At 47.4% G+C, this 3,974-nt stretch overlaps 1 protein-coding gene across 6 annotated transcripts in view; it reads left to right on the top strand.

Annotated features, from left to right (window-relative positions):
* Nucleotides 1–3,974, top strand: part of FAM222B (family with sequence similarity 222 member B) — a 28,013-nt gene that overhangs the window by 644 nt on the left and 23,395 nt on the right. For 2 of the 6 annotated variants that reach the window (XM_025214583.1, XM_025214580.1), the window contains exon 2: nt 121–162. The exons of the other annotated variants lie outside the window; for them this stretch is intronic. The gene's annotated coding sequence lies outside the window, so the exon portion shown is untranslated. The remainder of the gene's footprint in view (nt 1–120; nt 163–3,974) is intronic. 6 annotated transcript variants of the gene reach the window in all.

Here is a 3,974-nt window from a genome sequence, read left to right as displayed (position 1 = left end):
CCCCCCTCCTTTTTCTGCAGTTGTATTACACAGCATTAATTTTTTATTGTCAGTTTAATTTTTCGGGCTTAAATATTTAATAGTAATGGCATGCTGTATGTCACCGTGATTTCCCCACAGAGCTGCATGCTAAGGAAGGAGCATTCAGATGCGTGGTCGTAGGTATGTCCGTCCTCGTCCCTCTCGTTTAACTTGGATGCAAAAGAAGAACAGCTGATGGCTTCCTGTGAGCAAAGGATTGCTGTGCTATGGCCGAGCTGCTTTGTGCTATTGAAACCCAAGTAGCTGCTTTGATTTTTGCCAACGACATTTTATGTTCTGTTCCACTCGTTTTGTGAGCGACGGGGCTTAATGGGAGGGGGGCACCAGCCTTGAGTCCCCTCGGAGAGGGGAGAGCCTTTATCAAAGGCTTCAGGGATACACATCGATTCCTTTCACATGCTGAAGGAGAGGAATAAGATTGCTATTGAGCTTCTCTAAATGATCGGCAAACCCATGCATGCTGAAATGTTTGGGCTTAGTCCTTTTTTTTAAGGCTGGGGGTAGGCTCTTGTCCCTGCAGGTGAGGGGATAAAAGAGAACTGTGGCTGCATTTACACGATGGTGCTTTTCAACTGTTGTTTCAAGCTGGTCGGGCACTTCTGCAACTAAATCCCATGTGTGTTTAGAGAAAGGGGCCGTTCCCGGAGATTTACTGGAGGAGGCCGAACTTCTGAAAAAAGCTGTTTACCACGCGCCTGAAACAGGGGTAGAGGACACAGCAGAGCCGGTTATCTGTTTGCAGCTCCGATAAGGAGGTGGAATAGATCGCTGGCCCGTTTCTGAACTCTGCTTTAATGAATGGTTGCTAGGCAAATTGCATCTCAATCAGGTTAATCCTCGAGATGTCGTTTACAGGTCTGCTCTTTGTGAGGCCAGAACTATGTGCTTTCCAACTGTACAGGCCAGAAACTGCTGGCAAAGCAGCTTCAAATAGCTTGTTCAAGAACTGGGTGTATGTATGTTGCTGAGTGGCCCAGTTTGAAGTGCTTGGTGTCACAGGGCCGTCATTTCACGGACATGTGGTAGGTTAGATATCCAGTGATAAATAGGAGACGGCAATGTCATTAGTACCTTTCCGGGATCAGCACGGTATGTAGCTTAACTCTTTTTGGCATTGGATTAAGGTGAAAAATGTCTTGCTTCTCCCCTTTGACGGCGCTCCTGGGCAGTGGCAGGTGTTTCAGTGCTGAGCGAATTGGCTGCGGGTCCAGGCGAGGCTCTGGTGGGATGAGGTGACTTCTGCAGACTGAGGGGTGGGATTGCCGAACCGAGACGAAAACATGGGACGGCGTAGAAGGCCGACAAATAAGGAGTTCCCAAACTGAGAAAGGGGGCCAGCAGGACCCCTCCGGCCTGGCTCCCTTGCCCGTGGCATCGGGCCCAGACGTGAGGCCAGCCAGGCAGGTGGGCTGGCACGAGGCTACCTGTGAGATGGGGAAGAAAGTCCATTGAACCAGGATTCAGAGAATTAATTGCACTTGCCAGGGAGTGCGGCCAAAATGTCCTCTGCTCCCGGTTCAGTCCAAAGAAGAGTATGCAGTTTCATAACGTGGTTAAACTTTAACAGATCTCTGCACAACAGGAGATAATAAGGCACTTGCTTTTAGCTGATTTTCCACGAGAGAAATTTTATTGCAAATAAGAATGTTGCTCTCTGAATGAGTCCTCTTTGCTCTTGCTCCGAAGGTGTTCTTTGAATTTTATGTCATTGAATATTGAACTCGGGTCGATGCAAATTAAAGAGTATACAGTAGTGAAGAGTGAAAATGCTCTGGGCTTGGTTAACATTGAATGCATTTTAGAAATAGCTAATAATACCACAGCTTGAAATGAAATGTGGGTTTGTGTTGAATAGCTATAATATTAGTCTTTCATGAGCAGTCGTTACAGGAACTTACTAGAGTTTAAATGACTTGGGCTTGGTTTGGGCTAAATGAAAGTAGTAGAACTTCAAAAGCAGCTTTTCGTATGAAGATCTTGAAATGGTAGGTGCTTTATTCAAGATTGTTTCAAACCATTTTAAAATAATACCCATCTAGTTTAAAGGAGAGGAATAGGGCCTATGCAGAAGGTACCACTTCTGTCACCAGCAGAACAAAGGCAGCACCTGGACCATTGCAGGAGGAAGAAAGAGGTTGGGTGACCGAATCCTGCGAGTCCGGAGCGGTGGTGTTTTGTTCCCCTGCAAGTCAAGATATTGTTCCAGGCTGCTGAATCAGGGGCCTGTCTGGCAAGTACAAGACAAGAGCAATAAAACCAGTTTGTCATAGCTAGAAGTTTTGCCTAAAGTGCTTTTCACGTGGTTGAACTGGGCCAGAAACGCTTGTTAAGAGCCTGTAATATCCATGCGGTACATCAGGAACAGTTCCCTCTCCACCCCGAGAGTCTCCTGCCATATGACAGACCTCTGTTCAGAGCCGCGGGAGTGCACGCCTGCCCCTGGGCGCCAGCACCCTCGAAGCAAGGGGGCGAAAGCTGCTGTCCCTAAGCTCTGCCTTGATCCCTGTCTGGCCAAAACAGACCTACAACTTCAGCCTCTCCCTCCCTTCGAATTGTAGGATTTATGTCTGCACTGATTTCATTCCTCACGCTTTGTGACGGGCTTTGTCAGGTCCAAATTGTAACCTGGGAAGCCATAAGATTAAAACCTTGGTTCTCGCGGTCTTACCAAGGTCCCTGCTCTGTCTTGCATCTGCTCATTAGCTGCAGGATCTATTAGGTGAGTTTGTGAACTTTCCACCTGACGGCAGGTCTTTCTTGTACGAATGTTCAGGAGGATTGCTGAGTCCTAAAACTCCCTTCTAAAATCTTCAGTACGACTGATTTAAAGCAAACGATTTGCTGGGCTCCTTGATCTTCTGCTTCAGGCTTGGCTGCACAACTTGACTGTTAAGAAGTCTGGCTATTTTCTTGACCAGAAAAAAAGAAAATCTTTCAGATCCTTAAGATTGATTGTGGCTTGCAGCAAGAAGCAGAGAGCCAGTTTGTTTCTAAAGAGATCCCGTTCTGGAGTCGGGTGGGCTGGGCGCCTCTCGATGATTTACAAAACGTCGTTCTGCTAATACAGCGCACGTTGATCAGATGGGATGCTCCACTCTGGGAGAAAAATGTTGTCCTCTTCTACTAGCGGTACCCAGCTCGCTTCTTGTGGATTTTCATTCCCAGCTGGTGGGGCCTGCAGGAACTGTATCGCAAAGAAAGAAGGGGTATTTATTGAAGCAATCTTTGCAGTTTGAAGATGTTCCCTCCACTGATTTCTTTTGACCGTCCCCTCTTCCCTGAAGACATGAGAGCTGTGCCCTGCGCGAGAGTGCTGGGTGGGCTCTTTCGGCGTCTAACTGCTTTGACGGGGGTCGGTTGCTACGTGGCAGGACGGGTCCTCTCAACGGGGGATCTGTAGAGCTGGCACGCTCAAAACAGAGGTTACGTTCCTTTTTTCCCCCCTTTGCTCCTTTGGAGATTGCTTACCCCAGATTTCACCCCCAGCACCTCGATGTTGTTTGAGTCCGGGTCCATTTTCCCCACTTGCTGCTTTTTTGCAAAATATCAAAGCAGCGCTGAAAGACGTTCTCTTAACTTTTAGGTTTATAATTTCAGCAGGCAGTTCCTTGATCTGCTCTGGCAGTCTGGACCTCGGCACCTTTTGTCTTATTCCAAGGACACATTGCTGCTTATTCCTCCTCCTTTATCAGCAAACATAATCTCCACTGGCATTTATCTGTGTCAAAAGACAAACGATGAAGGAGCAGGAGGCTGCAGTAGTGGGAAACGGACTCACATGTGTAATGGAAATATTTAGCTTTTAAATTCAAGTCACCCTGTAGAGCAGAGACCGTTTTCTGCATTGGCTACTTGTAAGGTAGTTCTGGTGACGTTCACTTTTAAGACACCAACTACGCCAAAGGCTGGCAGTGTGTGCCAGTAGCTAATAC

The sequence above is a fragment of the Alligator sinensis genome, unplaced genomic scaffold (genome assembly GCF_000455745.1).
Source record: "Alligator sinensis unplaced genomic scaffold, ASM45574v1 scaffold1244_1, whole genome shotgun sequence".
Classification (NCBI taxonomy): Eukaryota; Metazoa; Chordata; order Crocodylia; family Alligatoridae; genus Alligator; species Alligator sinensis.
Note: the sequence above shows the minus strand (reverse complement) of the source record. Positions and strands in the feature narration are given on the sequence as shown.